The sequence below is a fragment of the Eretmochelys imbricata genome, chromosome 4 (genome assembly GCF_965152235.1).
Source record: "Eretmochelys imbricata isolate rEreImb1 chromosome 4, rEreImb1.hap1, whole genome shotgun sequence".
In the NCBI taxonomy this organism is placed as follows: domain Eukaryota; kingdom Metazoa; phylum Chordata; order Testudines; family Cheloniidae; genus Eretmochelys; species Eretmochelys imbricata.
Genome location: NC_135575.1, coordinates 84499522 through 84518041, shown reverse-complemented (window position 1 = coordinate 84518041; position 18520 = coordinate 84499522). Strand labels below are relative to the sequence as shown.

Here is an 18520-nt window from a genome sequence, read left to right as displayed (position 1 = left end):
TAAGAGTGGTATGAATCTTTACAGAAATCTACATGTTATTCTTCAAGCATTTCTTTACCCTGCATTTTGCCATGCAGAAACCACAGGAAAAACACTCATGCAGTATTCCCTCCCGTCACCAGAGGTACTTCAAAAGCACAAAACAGTAATTGTTCAGACGGTACTTAGTTAAATAAATTTTGTTGTTCAATCATTAACCTGCAGCTGGTTTCACTGCCTGTAAAGTCTGCAGGAAGATAAATTACAAATATGCTACAAAGTGGAAAAGGACCTTTTCAAAGAGTCTTTAAACAGTCAACTTAACATTTTCATTAGAAAATCTGAAATGCTAGTTAAATATCAAGAAACATGCACATATCAAAATTTTCATGAGCTGCAAAAAGTACCATGACTTTTGCATTAGGGAATAGGCCATAACGTTTTTCATTACTCTGCCCTTTCCAATGTAACAAATGTTAGTACTGATCTTCTGACTCATTTTGATTGCTATTTATAAAATGTAGTTCCATGTCGCCACCCTCAATAACTTAAAGAGTCTATAAACCTTAAACTACATATTTTAAAATACACAGATGAGGAAAACTATACTGTTGCTTTATTGCTATTTCTACAACAATATCTTAGTGTGGAGAGAAAAGTTAGTATTTTTTAACTGGAGTAGTTGTTGGTTTACAATCCTAAATGGCTATAATCTAACTCAGTTGTACAATTAATAAATTAAACTGATCCCTTTAGAACATACAACACTGAGAACTCACGTATAACAACTCTGACAAGAGTACCCTGACAATCATTAAACTTATAACAATCACTCAGCGACCTTAATACTAATATACAAATAACATTACTCTGCCAGCTAGCAGCCTTAAATAGTTAAATTCATGAAACAATTTACCTCAGCCAGCAGACAATAAAATCAGAAATACTCCAAAAAACCCCTCTCATCCTTAGATCACACACAGTAATATAACCTCATCTCTCTCCAAAAACCCCATCAAATACAACAGTAATTTTTTCCAATATTGCCATATTAATATAATCTCAGATAACATCTTAATTTTAATACTTACTTTTAGTTAAATTTGAACACACAATTTCTATTCAACATAGTATTGTTGTTAAATCATTATATAGCAATTTATGAAGTATAAATATATATATTCAGAACACACATACAATATTTTGCACAGACAGGAGAGGGTTCAAAGCACTATTTGAATGGTAGCGTGATCGGACAACTGTGTTCTATTTTGATGCAGATACTTCTTAGACATTTTTCTTGGATAACTAACACTGCATGTAATATTACAATATAGTTTTCTTTAGAGAAATCACCTTGCTCAGAAAAAAAACTAAAATCTCTTTAGAAGAAATACACGCATTTGTAAACACAATATACAGGCTCAGTCCTGCAACCTTTTCTGAGATGTATAATTCCTACCTTAAGTAATACCCATGTAAAGATTATATGATCGGCCATACTATTTTCCAATTTGTCTTAATGTTGACTGGGATTTAATGTAATGCATAAAGCCACTGTCTATGGTTATGAGAAGAGTTCTGTTAAGAATGACAGGAGCAACTAAAGCCTTAAATTAAAATAAGAACAGTTACTTTGAGCTATATTCTACCCTTGTTCCAAATGTGGGCCTTCCACTGATTTCAATTGGACATATTTGTTTATTTCTAAAGAACAAAGGTCAAATACAGAATCAAATCACTAATCAGACATAAAAATTATTATTACATATATGTACACTCCTCCTATTTAATCCTGCATCTATCATGAACCTTTGACTGCCTCAGCTGCACTCTGCTCTTTAATCTATCTCCCCAGAGAATTCTAAATTCCAAACTTCTGAACAGCTTCAAAACAGACACCATTATTTTAATTAAATCCACTGGCCACAGAAATGTTTCCTTTTTTCTCTTCCGAGATGTGAAACTCACACCTCACATGCCTATGCTTAAAATGACCTGAAGCGCCAGTTGGACAACAGTCAGTCTACAATGGCGATGGTATTCATGGTCAGATATCTTGTGCCTCCTGAATGCTAGAAAAAGAACCTCATACTTTTCAAAAGGAGAGATTCCCAAAAGGCACTGAGATACTGACCTGGAAATCATGACATTTGTAGGTATAAACAAAATCTATTTGTACAGAATTTTTAATGTAAGAGATTTTCTCGCTCCCTCAGAGGTCTGTGTGAGTTGTTCTCCTGGCACTGGGAGAGCATGGAGCTACAGGCTGAGGTATGAAAAAGTAACAATAATAAAAAAAAATGCAAGTGCTCTAAAACGGGCTTTTTCGCCAGGAAAAACACTTGATGGTATGGTTTCAAGGTTTTACCGGTGACAATTTGAGATGACTCGTTGTCGGTAATACAGTCATGCCAAATTTACACCAATACATCTTGCTGCCACCCCACCATGTATTTTATACACCATTCACGTACCCTATTCGTAATAAGCTGTATACCGATACACACACACTGGACACGTGTAACACAGCCCTGCACACGCCCTGCCCCAGGGAATTCCGACCTCCGCTTGCACACGCGCGGAGGCTGAGGCCGGAGTCTCCGCAGGGAGGGTGCCCCGAGGCGCGCCCGCAGCCCCCCGTGTTTTCCAGCCTTACCCTACGACCACCAGCTCTGGATCTCGGGCAGGCCGCGGCGGGTCGGAAGTCACGGGCGGGGGGCAGGGGCGCCGCACCCCGCTAGCCACGCGCATGAAAGGCGCAGAGAAGAGCGGCGCCCGGGCTCGCAGCAGCCCAGCAGGGTCCCTTCCTGTCCTGGCGGCCGCAAGCGGCGCCCCCCTGTCATTTCTCATTGTGACCCTCCATCTCCCGTCGGGAGAGAGGCCGGGGGCGGCCGGGAGGGGGTGGCAAAGGGGTCTGCGGGGTCGGGCTGCTCCGGAGACGCTGGAGCTTCACCCTCCGCTCGCTGCGGGCTCTGAGCGCCCCTTCCCGAGGGCCGCAGGTGGCGGGGAGCGGAATTCCACGACAGCTGCAGTAAGCGGGGCTGGGCGGCTCCTTCTGCCCAGGGCGCGGCTCTCCCCTGGGCAGACACTGCGCCGCGCGGGCCCACGCGCCCGGAAACCCCACTCGAGCCAGCCTCCTCCACTGCCCGAACAGCCCCCACCTCCCGCCCCACCGACCCATCCAGCTGCCAGACCCTGCCCTCTTTTCTCACGCGGTAGGGAGAGCCCTGACCACTACCCCATCACACCCCACCCAACCCCACACAAAGGCCCCTTCCCTCCTACCAATTATTCTCCCCCTTCCAGGAACAAGAGCCTCAATGCCCTAATGCCAATGCCCCCTAAACCCAACAAAGCCCTACCCATCCCCCGGGCAGGCTGGAGTAATTTGTATAGTGGGGGTGCTGAGAGCTATTGAACCAAACTGTTAACCCTGTATATAATGGAAACCACTTCAAGCCAAGGGGTGCTGCAGCACTGGCAGTTCCCCACCCTCCTCTTAGCCAATAGGAAAAGCCATACCCACCATCGTAAGGTACGCAGGCCAAGTCCTTCCACCCCCTTTCCCATCCCACCTACAAGCAGGAAGATCTCACACACAATGACCAATTAAATTGTGAGTTTTAAGAAAGGAAACCAGTGGTTCACATACACCTGTGCAGGTCAAGTCCATTGTCTTCCTTCTGCCCCTTCTTCACAGGATTTTCAGGACAAGGCTGCTGATGGACTACTCACCAGAATCCAGATTCAGCCAGCATCGAGTTGCACTTTACTGTCCTCATAACTCTACTGAATGACAGGATGACTCAAAAAGAAAGATACTACTCAATGAATCCTAGTGGTGGAATCTGGCCCACCTTATTTGGAAGGGAAAAATGCAAGAACAAAACAAAAAACAACAGAGGTAGGGACAATTGCTACCATGAACAGGAGTTAAAAATACTCTTGTTCAGAAAATAGTACCAGGCATAGGAGTTGGAGGGACCTACAGCATCAGTCCAGGCAATAAGAATGCATGCACATCCTTAATGCACAGTAAACCATAAATATATGGAGAAAATAAGATAATTAGTGTCACTCTGGGGAATTATGGTGATTCCTCCTTTGCCTAAGTGTGAGAATTTTTATTTCAAAAGCATGATTTAATAAAGAAATTCCAAGGGAGATTTCCACCAACTGACTTTAAATGAAGGTTTATTTCAGAAACGAGTTTCTAATGCAGTTTATTCACTACAAAATTCCTGTGCTTGCCCATGGGACTGGCAGGTGTAGCCTATTGAGAATTTCCAAACTGTACCATTTAAAAATTTCTCTGTACTAATTATATGCCTTAAACAATTCCACACACTCCCACCCCTACCCGAATTTCCTCAGTTGTTTCTGAAACAATTCCTGTATGCTTGGTTTGATGCACGAGAAAGGCGAAGCACCAGATAACACCTACATCAGGCCTTGGCTTTCCTTTGCAGGAGTTAATGAATTTGGGAAAATGAGTCAATCCAGAGCAAAGAGTTGACTAGCAGCCTCTCCCTCAAAATCCTTCTGTGGGGGCAGAAGGAGGGCCATCTCAGATAAATTAATCCACACCAGTTTCCCCCTTCACTATCCCAGTTTAAAGTATAGCTAATTTTCATGCTACAGGCAATGGGGGAAGGTGTATCTTTACACCAGAGCACTTCCCACTGCTACCAGTGTACAGGTTCCAACAAAACATGTACATCTCAGATAAATACTGTACAACTCGCCATAAACAAGCACTACCAGGAAAGGGAGAGGTCTTAGGGGAGCTAAAAATAAACTGCTAAAATAGCAGGAATATATAACAATTTGCTAAGCTATATTAAAATATTATTTAAATCTTGAAAATGTAATATTTAGATATAGGATTTTTTTTATTTTGGTTTGTTTTAAGAGACAGGAATGAAAAGGAAAGTATGCAGAAATATTTCTAATGTTTACTAACACAGTTATCCTCACATATAAGATTGAAAAACATTTACTTTACAGATTCTTCTGAACCACTACAACACTAAATAATAATAATTATACAATCCAGACAATAAGCACAAAAGAACATTGCAACATAATTTTAATTGTAAGCCATGACGAATAAAGACATTAACAAAATGCAACTTATGAACTGTACATCTTTAAGTATAAATGAGAAATATTTGCTTTGTTCTAAACTATAATGTAGTTTTATACTGCCACTAGGTGGCTACTTTGTTTATCAGAGTGTTACACTAACACCACAATACAGGTTTCAGAGTAACAGCTTTGTTAGTCTGTATTCGCAAAAAGAAAAGGAGTACTTGTGGCACCTTAGAGACTAACCAATTTATTTGAGCATAAGCTTTCGTGAGCTACAGCTCACTTCATCGGATGCATTCTGTGGAAAGTTTAGAAGATCTTATTATATACACACAAAGCATGAAAAAATACCTCCTCCCACCCCCCTCTCCTGCTGGTAATAGCTTATCCAAAGTGACCACTCTCCTTACATTGTGTATGATAATCAAGGTGGCCCATTTCCAGCACAAATCCAGGGTTTAACAAGAACGTCTGAGGGGGAGGGGGGGAACAAGGGGAAATAGGCTACCTTGCATAATGACTAAGCCACTCCCAGTCTCTATTCAAGCCTAAATTAATTGTATCCAATTTGCAAATGAATTCCAATTCAGCAGTTTCTCGCTGGAGTCTGGATTTGAAGTTTTTTTGTTGTAAAATAGCGACTTTCATGTCTGTAATCGCGTGACCAGAGAGATTGAAGTGTTCTCCGACTGGTTTATGAATGTTATAATTCTTGACATCTGATTTGTGTCCATTTACTCTTTACGTAGCTGGCATTGCTGGCACATGATGGCATATATCACATTGGTAGATGTGCAGGTGAACGAGCCTCTGATAGTGTGGCTGATGTTATTAGGCCCTGTGATGGTGTCCCCTGAATAGATATGTGGGCACAGTTGGCAACGGGCTTTGTTGCAAGGATAGGTTCCTGGGTTAGTGGTTCTGTTGTGTGGTATGTGGTTGCTGGTGGGGGTGGGGGGTGAGAAAACCTGGATTTGTGTTGGAAATGGCCCAACTTGATGATCATACACATTGTAAGGAGAGTGATCACTTTAGATAAGCTATTACCAGCAGGAGAGTGGGGTGGGAGGAGGTATTTTTTCATGCTTTGTGTGTATATAATAACATCTTCTAAACTTTCCACAGTATGCATCCGATGAAGTGAGCTGTAGCTCACGAAAGCTTATGCTCAAACACAATACAGCAGCTCTTATCGACAAGTCACTTCAGTTATAAGACCCTAATTTACAGATGCTTGTGACAGTCTTTTTTTTAAAAAAAAAAAAAAAAAAACACAACAACACACCCTGAGGCTGACATTTTTCATATTTGGTCAGTCCAGAGATGAATTTTATGGAAAAATTTGACAAAAATTCCATTTGGTTGCCTGAGATATTGCGGACAGGGCGATTTTCACCAGGTAAAACTAATTATTTTTTTCCTCTACTTGGATATCACAAATACTGAGGGGAACCAGGGAAGCTGAGTCAGATGGATCACAAAGGGAGGAACCACTAAAGCCATAATTCCCCTGTGGAGCTCCACTAGCGGTAGCAATTGTGAAAGCAGCAATTAGGACATGGTTACCATGGTATCTTACAACACTTAGTGAATGGACTAGGAAGAGGACAGGATTGTGGCTAAAAGGGGGCCAAATCTTCATCTCCTACATGGAGTTCAAGTAAAAGGGTTTTGCACAGGAGACTTATACAGTGGCTTGGAGGACAAAAATCCCCTCACCCAAAGAGGGAGGCAGGGCATGGAGCACCTGCACAGGTTGGAGTGCAGTGAATTTCCCAAGGAGGGATAAGATGTTAAATATCATTCAGTGGTCATTAAGGGCTACACCCTGCCTTAAAGAAGGAGAGAAAGAACCCATAGGTCTTGAGGCCTCTGCATGTGCTGGGCCCTCCTCATTGCTTCCTCGCCACTCACCCAACAGCATGCCTTTCATGACCTGTACTGTCATTAGAGTTTCTACCAATCCCTCCAAGTGGAAGGAGTTTGGTGTGGAAGTCAATGCTCGTTGAAGCATCATTAACTCCTGTCTCAATATCCTTCAGTCTTGGAGTAAAGTGTTCTGCATAGAGTGATTGCTTCCTCTCCATCCCCACCCTCAGTATATGTCCTGAATGCCAGCTGAAGCCCAGCTGTGTGGAGTTGGTGCACAGCACCTTTTGCTGGCTCAGAGAAAATGAAGACTGCATGCTATGTAGGCTCTGCTCTACCCTTTCATGGGCTTAGAACCCTTCTATGTTCCTTTTTACTCTGTTTTGTTTCAACACCTTGATGTAGAGGAGAATATAGGGCCTCAAATGAGAGAGCAGAAGCATATGGTAGTGCATAATGCCAAAGAAGTTGCACAGAGGGTGCTGAAGTACTCATGGAAGAATCTGTGGATGGGAGAGAAGGAGAGAATACTGGGCTTTCTATAGGAAGGGTGCAAGAGAGCACCAGAGGTTTATATAAAAGAGTACAGAACTGCTGTGTTTTACATAGAGGTCACGAGCGCATGAGGGAATTTTAGATTGTAAGCTCCTGAAGGCAGGGACTGTCTTCTTTTGTGTTTGTACAATGCTTCGCCCAATGGGGGCCTGGTCTATGACTGAGCCCTCTAGATGCTACAAATGCAATACAATATATACCTTTGAAATAGGTCTGGGAACACTTTAGGGGAATGTGTAAATATCTCAAAAGTTTCTAAAAGAAGGTTTGTGAGCATGTAGGAATCTTAGCAAATGGACAGATTCAGGAAAACACTGAGGAGCATCTACAAAGCAGGAGCACTTAAATGAAATATTAAACAGGAGGGGTGCAGAAGAGGTATTCACAGGGGATGTTGAATTATATGAGGAAACTGAAAATGTGTTTAAAGTGCACAGGAAGGCTTCTGAGTGGTGTGCAAAAAGCATCAAGCATTTAAAAAGAAATGGAGTAACACAGGGTATCTCTATAAGATAGGTGTGGTAAAAGTTTCTAGGGGAAGTTGTGGAGCACTTAAAGGTCTCTAAACAGGAAAACAGAGACTACTGACATTTTCAAATGAGTTAACAGAAGTGTATGGCTGTGATAGAGAATTGGGGTCATTAGAGGAAGGATACAAAAAGTACTTGGAACTCCTATGGTGAGCATATATGGAAGTGTATGGGTGATCTCCAAGAGAAATGGATACTCAGAGCAAAGGAAAGGAAACAAAGGAGCATACAATCTTTAAAATTAGGGTTCTTGGATATATCAGGAACTACAAAAAGAAAAGGAGTACTAGTGGCATCTTAGAGACTAACCAATTTATTTGAGCATAAGCTTTTGTGAGCTCATGAAAGCTTATGCTCAAATAAATTGGTTAGTCTCTAAGGTGCCACTAGTACTCCTTTTCTTTTTGCGAATACAGACTAACAGGGCTGCTACTCTGAAACCTATCAGGAACTACAGTGCTTCAAGCAATCCTTAGAGTGGTGACAAAGCACATTAGAGAGAAATAGGGTGTGGCAACATGAGGTCTTTACAGGTGAATTCAGGAGCACACTAACTGTCCATAAAGGGCAAGGCAACCACATGCAATCTTCTCTTTTTCTTCCTTTTCTCTCTTCCACTACAGCATACTAAGCAGCAGAAGAAAATTAACAATCAACATGAATTTGCCCATGCAGTGTTGAGCAATATTTTCCCAGAAGCACTGGCTACAGTAGTGTAAATTAAACTAGTTTTGACTAATCATCTTCAAGCTGCTACTGCTGCAAGCACATCCAAGGAAATAATACTCTGCAGCAGGACAAATACAATGTTGCTGATGGGAGAATCCTGTGGAAATAACTATTAGTGTGTGGGGAATGTGGTGGGGAGGGAAACTGCAGATGCCGCATATGTAGGATAACTGCAATATCATGCCTTGTTTAAACTCCTGTATCCTCAGAGAGTATACTATAATAGATGTTAGATAACTAACTACGCTACAAAATGAAACCATAAGAAGAAATCAGTGGCGAGCTTCCACGCCTCAAACAACAACTGCAGTCACCTCAACTTCCTTTTTTTCTCCCCTCTTAAATTATATCTTGTGCCTTAAAATATGCATTTTATAGTGGTTTGCAAACACCTAAAGAAAATATATTTCTAGAATGAAGATGGTAAAATTACAGCTCTGTTACATCAAGAAATAAATAAGAAGAATAAGATTATGGAAATGATAGACTATCATATCATCTGAACAAGTGGGTGCCAAAGGAAACAAAATATTAGAAGAAAAATGTTTAGTGACTCTAATGTGATTTATTGCAGGCTGGAACATACATGCTATAGTTTGCCAAAGAGGAAGTTCAAGATATGGAGAATTACAGATAGAAAAGGGAAGTGAAAAAAGGCTGTCTGTAAAGCTACCCTGTGAAAAAAGGATATATAGGACAAAATCACTATCAAAATAATGCAAATGGGAATGCCACTTGAATTTACAGTCCCAATAGAAATACAAAACCTTCACAACTGTATTTAAAACTTAAGTTAGGCTCGGTACATTATTATCTACACAATAAATGTTTGCAGTGCTATAGAGGGGACAAAACAGTCCCTCCTCTGAAAAGCTTACTATCTAGTTAAGAAGAAATTGACCAGCGCAGGTACAGATACATAGAATCATAGAAGTGTAAAACTGGAAGGGACCTCAGTAGGTCATCTAATCCAGACCCCTGCACTCAAGGCAGAACGTAATAACTTGACCATTCCTGATAGGTGTTTGTCTAACCTGTTCTTAAAAACATGCAAGTATGGAGATTCCACAACCTCTCTAGGCAATTTGTTCCAGTGCTTAACAACCCTGACAGGTAGTTTTTCCTAATGTCCAAAATAACCCTCCCTTGCTGCAATTTAAACCCATCGCTTCTTGTCCTATCCTTAGAGGTTAAAGAGAACAATTTTTCACCCATCTCCTTGTAACAACCTTTTATGTACTTGAAAACTGTTATAACGTTCCCTCTCAGTCTTCTCTTCTCCAGACAAAACAAACCCAGTTTTTTCAATCTCACCTCACAGGTCATCTTTTCTAGACCTTTAATCATTTTTGTTGCTCTCCTTTGGACTTTCTCCAATTTGTCCACATCTTTTCTGAAATGTGGCACCCAGAACTGGACACAATACTCCAGCTGAGGCAATATCGGCATGGAGAAGAGTGGAAGAATTACTTCTCATGTCTTGCTTACAACAATCCTGCTAATACATCCCAGAATGTACATCCCAGGTGTTTGCGTTTTCTGCAACGGTGTTACACTGTTGACTCATATTTAACTTGTGATTCACTATAATTCCCAGACTGCTTTCCTCTGTAGTCCTTCCTGGGCAGACAGGAGAAGGAGAGAGAACAGGAAGAGAGAATGAGGGTGATTACAGTAAGATCGCATGATTCATATTTTAGGGATTAATGCGTATAGCATTGAGAGTTTCATTATTTCCCTTCAGCCTCACTATTTAGCAGGGGAAAGTAAGGTTTATAGATCTCACAATATGTGAGGGACTTGACAGAGTGGAGAGATGACAGAGAAGGTCAAGAAAGGAGTTCCAGACTTAGGAGCCACATAAAAGAAAGTGAGGAGAAGAACATGTGAGGAAGAAATGAAGGAGGTTGTTAGACCTGTGGCTTAAGCTGAATGAAGAGGTGAGGGGAAGAGTGAAGAGGAGGTGGAGGAGCATCAAAATAAATGCAAATGGAGAGAGATGCAAAAAACTAAGACTATGTCTATGCTACAGACTTCTGCCAGTAGATATATATGTTGATTGGGGTGTAAAGAGGTGTGATCACTGACTGACGCAGCTATGCTGACAGACATCTGTAGCGTAGACACAGTTATACTGGCAAATCTGTGCTTTTACTGGTGTAGCTTGCTTCACGTGTAGGGGATGGTTTTACTATACTGGTACAAAGCACATCTTTGCCAATATAGCTGTAGCCATGCGAGGAGTGCTTTGTCACTGTAGTGTGCCGGTATTCCTAGACCAGTAAAGCGCTGCTAGTATAGACATAGCTTGAGTTGTGCATAGCCTTAAAGGAGCTTGGATTTGTTACAGAAAGCAAGAGAAAGCCAGTGAAGAGGGACTGAACATAATAAGAGAGAGAGGTGTCAGATCATTTTCACATCTAATTTTGGATAAACTAAAGAGGAAACATAATCAGGAAGACCAGAAAGGAAGTAGTACTTTAAATTCAAGAAGAGAGATTGGAATAGATAAGAATGGCTTGAGGTGGACAGCATCACAATAGCAACAATCTTATTTGATTTGGACAATGTGGGGAGGGTGACGTAGGGTACCACACTTCGGCAATACTAAGAGTATGGTCATTGGCACGGTCAAACTCAAAGTTCCCCCAAGTCAATGGTTCACTGGGCTGACACAGTGAAGACAGGTCAGTTTCACAGTCAGCATACCCAGGGGAGTGACATGGCCAGCATCATGTCTGACTGTAAGGGATCAGGGCATAGGCAGTCTTGCCTAGCAGTCACAGCTGGGCCAACCCACATGTCAAGGATGGCTACAAGGCAGAAGTCAGCAAGCAGGGATCAGAATAATCACTAGAGCCAAGATCAATAAGCAAGAGTCAGGGTCAGAGTCAAGGCAGGGTCAGAGGCCAGAGATCAGAGGTAGTTAGGCTGGAATCAGGAGGCAAGAAGAAGAGAGAGTCAAGCAGGGGTTGGAGACTGAAAATCAGGAAAAGAGGTGAGGTCTGGAGTCACAGCAGGCCAGAAATCTGTGTAGTTGCCCAGACAACTTCCTGGTGTACCTTCTACGTTTAAATAGCAAGTATGGGACAATCAGAGGGTCATAGATTGCTGTCACTCTGGACGGTACTTCCTGCAGCACCTAATCTCCATAGTGCCCCTTGGATATGGTACTGCATGGTCTCCTGGTGGCAACATCACATGTCCCAGGCTCTGCAGACCTGGGTTCTAGTCACATGGATCAATACATTACACTCACCACTTCCTTGGGGTTGGCCTCAGGCCTGTTTTATCCAGCTGGTCTTGAGGAAACCTTTTCACCAGGTCAGGGCATGACACGGGCAGCAGCAACGCTCTTCAGGATCATAACCCTCCCAGTCACTAAGCTAGTACAGTCTCCCATTCTGCAGTTTAAGAGAACAGGATAGTATGGACTACCCTCATGCCCTTGGACCTGGACTGGTGGGGGTGGCTGTTGGGACCGGTCAGGAAAAGGGTCCTCCATATAAGGCTTCAGGAGGGATACACTGAAATCATGATATGTCTTAAAGGATTGAGGGAGCTGCAATTTGAAGGTTACAGAGTTGATTTGCTGATAAATCCAGAATGGTCCAAGTAACTGGTGGTCTAGCTTGCAGATCAGCCTGTTCATACAGAGATGTTTTGCTGCAGGCCAGACCATTTGGCCTTCTGCGAGAGCTGGGCCTTCCTGGCATCAATAGTCCACATACCACTTGTAGTCCTTTTTCATGTCTTCATGGTGGTCTTTAAGCTCCTCCTGGATATGTTTAATTCATTGGATACAGCCAGTGGCTGCTGGGTTTGGGCAGGCTGCCGGCAAAGCTGGGTGAAACCCATAATTTGCAAAAATGGGGAGGCATGGTCAGCACTGTTGTATGAGAATTCAGCATAAGACAGGAGGGAGAACAGTTATCAGAATGGTAGTTGACAAAGCACGTTCGGTATTGCTCTAGTACTTGATCCACCTTCTCTGTCTGCCCATCTGTCTGAAGGTGGTACACAGAGGAGGTAAAAGCGAGAAAGTAACCGGAGCATTTCATGCCAAAAGCATGAGACAAACTGTTGACCTTGGTCCAAGATAATACAGTCCAGAAGCCCATGATGAAGCCCAACACACACCACTAGCAGCTGAGCCGTTGCTTCAGCAGAGAGCAGGGAGCCAAAGGAGATGAAATGCACCATTTTGTTCACTTAGACCACAATGGTCAAGACCACCGTGTGGCCATCAGAGTCAGGGAGTTCCTGAAAATCAAGAGTGATCGAGGCCCAGGTTATAGATAAGGAGAATGCCAATGGGCTTAGCATGGGGTCTCTTGGTGTGTGCACCCAGGTCACGAGAATCAACATAATCCCAGACTTCAACTTGTAAATGGGGTCACCAGAAGAAATGGAAAGCCATGCAGCAAGTCTTAAGGCAGCCAAAATAGCCCACCAATGGAATATCATGGCACATATGACGCACTTCTGGCCTGGGACGCCCTGGTGGAATGTAAATAAGCCCATTGAGTTATGTGATCGTGTTCTGTGTGGATCATTGCATTTTGGTTCTGACTTTCATTTGTTCAGGCTGTTCAGTCACCTCCTGGGCTTACAGATCACGCCACAAAGCAGATCGGGTTAGGTCAATCAGGTCTTGGTGTATTGCAACACTAAGGAAATGGTGAGTTTTTAGGAGATAGGGTGTTTTTGGTTAGTCTCCTCGTTCTCTTGGTAATGTTCACCCTTTTGGAATAAGGCATTGGCTTTCCCATTCCTGGCTCCTGGGCGATAGGTAATGATGAAATCAAACCAAGGGAAGAACAATGCCTACCTGAGCTGTCCTTGGTTTAAGGGTCAAGCCTTATGAGGCTAATCAAGGTTATTATGGTCAGAAAAAGACTTGCATCTGGTGTCAGACTCCCTTGAGGTGATGGCACCACTCTTCAAAGGCCAATTTAATCACAAGCAGTTCTTTGTCTAATATTTCATAATTCCATTCAGCAGAGGTGAGTTTTTGGGAGGAGTTTGAACAGCGGTACAGCACTTGCTGTAGCCTGCACCTCTGAATGAGTACAGCCTCAATCACAACACTGGATGCATCGGCCTCCACTATGAATGCTTGGGACAAGTCCATATGTGCTAGATCAGGAGCAGTCATAAAAGTGGCTTAAGCTATTTAAAGGCATGGTGAACTTCAGGCATCTAAACAAATTTGATGGCTTTCCAGAGGAGGTTTGTCATGGTGGGTATTTGCCCTGAGAAGCCTGGAATTAACCATCGGTTAAAAATTTGCAAGTCCAGAAAGCCCTATAACTCCCAGGGGGACCTGGGTACTGCCCAGCTGCAGACAGCCTCCATCTTTTGCGGGTCCATCTTAATGCCCTCTGGGAAAAGGATATAACCCAGAAATTCTGTGGAGGATTAGTCAGATACATTTTTCCAGTTTCACATATACACTCTGCTTCCGTAGTCTTTTCCGGATGGAATGAACATGGTAACAATGTTGATCAGGGTTCTTTGAAAACACAAGTATGTCACCAAGATACGGGACTGTATATTGGCCCAGAATGAAGTGTTGAAAGGTTATGGGAGCATTGGTCAGACTATATGGAATTACTAAATATTCGTAGTGCCCACAGCAGGTTAAAAAGGCCGTCTTCCATTCGTCTCCTGCTCGAAGGTACATTAGGTTGTAAGCCCTCCAGAGATCCAGTTTGGTGAAAATTCAGGAAGACCATACATGATCTAATAATTCTGAGATTAGGGGCAGGGGATACTGGTGTCAGACCATTACCTGGCTTTGGTCCCGAAAGCCTACACAGAGGAATAGCATTCCATCCTTTTTCTTAACGAAAAGGACCAGAGCCCCTGGCAGGGAGGTGGAGTGCTGGATGAAGCCCTAGGCCAGATTTTCCTGGATGTATGAACAAAGGGCTGCCAGTTCTGGCTCAGACATTGCATAGATCCATCCTTAAAGGACCTTCATCACAGGATGCAGGTCTAAGGAGTAGTCATAGTTCCAGTGCAGATGTAGCATGTCTGCATTTTTCTTGGGAAGCTTGAGAGCAATTCCTTCTGGCTAGCCAATGCCAGAAATCTGTATGGTTGCCCAGACAACTTCTTGGAACACTCTCCAAGGTTAAATAGTGATCATGGGCCAAGCAGAGGGCCGCAGGGTGCTTTCACTGTGGACTCTTCGGGTGGTATTTCCTATGGCACTTAAGTGTTCCTTGGATGAGGCTCTGCATGGTCTCTCTCTGGTGATGTGGAAACATCTGCTATTCTAGACTCTGCAGACCCAGGTTCTAGTCCCACACATCCTTACGATTGCCTTTGATTGCCCAATGGATCAGGTATTCATTTTGCACCTGGGTGAACCGGAGCTGGCCATTAAGTGTGATATCAAGAGAGACTTGAACACGACCTTCAGGGTGGTAGTCAAGCACCTTAATCACTCAGCCACCAATAATTTTGTTTGTTTTAAACTTAACTGGACTTTTATTCCCCCACACAAGCCTCTCAATAATGAGGATTTAAGAACCTAGCGTAATTCCTGATACATATATAAAATTAAACTCTACATAATAGCATCTGAATAAAGGAGATGGAGAGAGGAGTCCCTTATATATGAAATTTACTGTTTTTTAAATGAGTATTTGGCACTTACATCCCACAGTGATAAACAGATTAGAAATACATAGGCAGAGAAAGAAAAAGGGAAAAGTTATCTTGCCGTTGAACATTTCATGAGTTTTCTCTGAGTCCTGATGTCATATCAGGGTTCTAAATGAAGGGAAAACTCGGGGGAAGTGTAATTGCATTTGTAAAAAGAGCTTTATTACTTTAAATAACAGAAAAGCACATGGCTGATACCCGATGCCAGTTTTCAAACTGTTTGTAGACACAATATGAAGATACTGGGTCAGATTCTCAGCTGATTTAAGTCAACACAGCTCTACTGAACTTAATGCAACTACCCAATTTGCACTAGCTGAAAATACAGCTCTGTTTATGTATAGAATACAGCACTGTTATAGTTACAAAACTAGATGGTCACTAGATGTCACTCTTGTTTCATAAAAATGAAACAGTATGCACTGATATTTCACTGGAGAAATTCATGGGTATCTTCCATAGTAACATCTACATGGCTAAAAGGAAACTTTAATACAATGATGATATTTACCTTCTCACAGAACTCTGTGTGATGAAGCTAAAATGCTTGAAATATTAACTCTCCACTAGAGATGGACCTGCATCCAAACCCTGGATCTGATCCCCCTTCCCACAAAACTTCAGTCTGTGTGAGTGGGCTGGGGGGGAGTGAAAGGGGGATTCAAAATCCAGATCTGAATTTTGCAGCTTTCAGGCCTATCATGTGTCTCTACTACAATTCTTGGCAACGGTAACGGGTTATAGCAGGGGGACTAGAGGTCAGTACCACGAAATGTTATTCTGATCTCTTTTACTGTACTGATATGCAAGTTTGGGAAAGTCACTGACCCTTTCTATGCTTCATTTTATCCACATACTAAATGAGTATATTACTATTACTGGCCTCATAGACTTTTTTTTTTTATTTTATTTTTAGAGAGAGCTTTGAGATCCATGAATGAAAGCCACTATAACATTTGTCATCTTGCTGAACAAATGAACCATAAGATGTCTTTAACATAAAAGCAATAGATACATCTATCGAAGGAGACTAAATATTGAAAAAAAAATCCTTTGACACTAATTTGGAAGAATAAATATTGATACCTAGTGTTTATTTTGTTTGTTTTTGCTTAACTAATTAAAAGTACATTTGTTATTTCGCAGAATCACTTTGCTAAGTGTAATGCTCACTATGAATAGTCTCAAGGAAGTTAATAAGACTGCTCGTAGTAATGAGTGGCACATCTGATAGTAAGTGCTTACAGATCACTTCCTCAAGCAGAAGCACCAGGTCTTGCGGCCTGTAATGTAAACTTAAGTTCCTTCCTTTCTGGTGAATAGCAACATCACACACATTTGCTTTTAGCTTATACTTTTGAACTATTTTTATTGTCTTTTGTTTTATTGTGTCAGTAGTGCACTAGCCTTTCACAATTATGGCCTAATCCTGCATGCCCTCATTCATATTCTATGCAAATGGTGTCTGAAAACTTTCTCGCAGCTGAATGACTGCCAAAGTTTGGACATCATTCTGAAGTACTGTACACGGTTTGAATCTAACATTACCCAGAAAATAGAAAATGGGAAACAAAAAAAAACTTGGTAACAAAACTGCCTGAAAACAAATATTAAACTTTAATATGCAATAACCTGAGCATTTGCTGAGTATTAACTCATGCATGTTTTATTTATATCTTTTTTAATCCTGATTTGGTGCAAAAAACTTGTATTTCCCAAAGCAACAGGGTCATCTGTCAGATGATGTATTATATACATTATTTCTTAGACTGAGCTTCTGAACGCTACTGAGATAAGACATACATACTTAGGAGTTCATTTATCTTTAAAGGCAAATCTGACATTTTATCATATTTTTACATAAATTATGAATTAATGTCAAGAAAATGCAATCATCTTAATTAACTACAATAATAAAGAAAGCTAATTAGTGTTTTGGTAGAGGTGTTTTATTTCTTTGGGATCTGATAGGAAGCATTTACTACAGCAGGATCAAGTGTCCCTGGAACTGAAGGGGGAAGGGGAAAAAAAAAAAAGGGTTGAATAAAATTCTTGGAAATGGTCCATAAGGCTTTCAAAGCACATCAGTAATAAGAATACAATGATAAAATACAGGGAAAACACAATTACTATTCTTTTCGCATACAATGGATTTCTTTTATCAACATAATGATTATATCAAAGTGGTCAGTAAATCTTTCTTTTCTCTTTTTCTTAACCCAAAAAGCCATGATCACACGGCCACCATCAGAACTATTTGATCTACTGTATATCAGGTACTACTGAGCAGCTAAGATAACAATGTACTTTAGAGTTTGCATTAAATTGTTTCAAATAAACCTCCACCACTCACAGGAGGTCTGAGCACAGCAGGAGTGCTCAAGCCATGTTTGGAGAAGGCCGGAGAAAGAGTCTGCTCTAACTTGTGCAAGGAGCCAGACTAGCTCCTGGCAGCCAAGGCACAGGAAGACCCATACCTTGGTCACTGTACCAGGCTCACCAACAGCACAGAGGTAATTTGGTCCAACATGTGTGCAACACTAAACCAGACAAAAACTTGGTTTAATCTGGAGGGGTATTCAGAGGTGCAACAGGACAGCCTGTGTCCCAGAGTCACAGCTATCCCAAGACATGCACACAAGGTGAGTATGCTCCAACAAATCAATATTTAATGTGCAATGCCTCAGACATTTGATGTCCCTGACCTTCTCGCCGTTCATATAATACCGAATACCAGACTGAAAACTATCCCCACAGGCATACTACTGTATATTTGCTTATTTTGGGGATTTACACCTTCGTTCAAAGCATCTGGGTAATTTAGAAAGGGCCAATTTCACAAAGCTGAAAACAATTATGAGCCAAATAAGCTGGGGATAGGGGAGAATTTAAATGGAAAAATGTGAATATCTGTGAATGGCTTATTAGATGCTCAAAAAGCAACAATAAAGAAAAGTCTGCACTGGTTAAAAAAACAACCAAGCTTAGAGGGGATGTGGAGGCAGCTATAAAAAATGAAATATATGTAACAAATGAAGGAAAGTAAAGATAGTAATGATTATAAATCAGAAGCTAGGAATTGCAGAAAA

The 18520-nt window shown here is 41.7% G+C and overlaps 1 protein-coding gene across 1 annotated transcript in view; it reads right to left on the bottom strand.

Annotated features, from left to right (window-relative positions):
* The window catches only part of FAM149A (family with sequence similarity 149 member A), a 76636-nt gene that overhangs the window by 25660 nt on the left and 32456 nt on the right, over positions 1-18520 (bottom strand). The gene's annotated exons all lie outside the window — the stretch shown is intronic.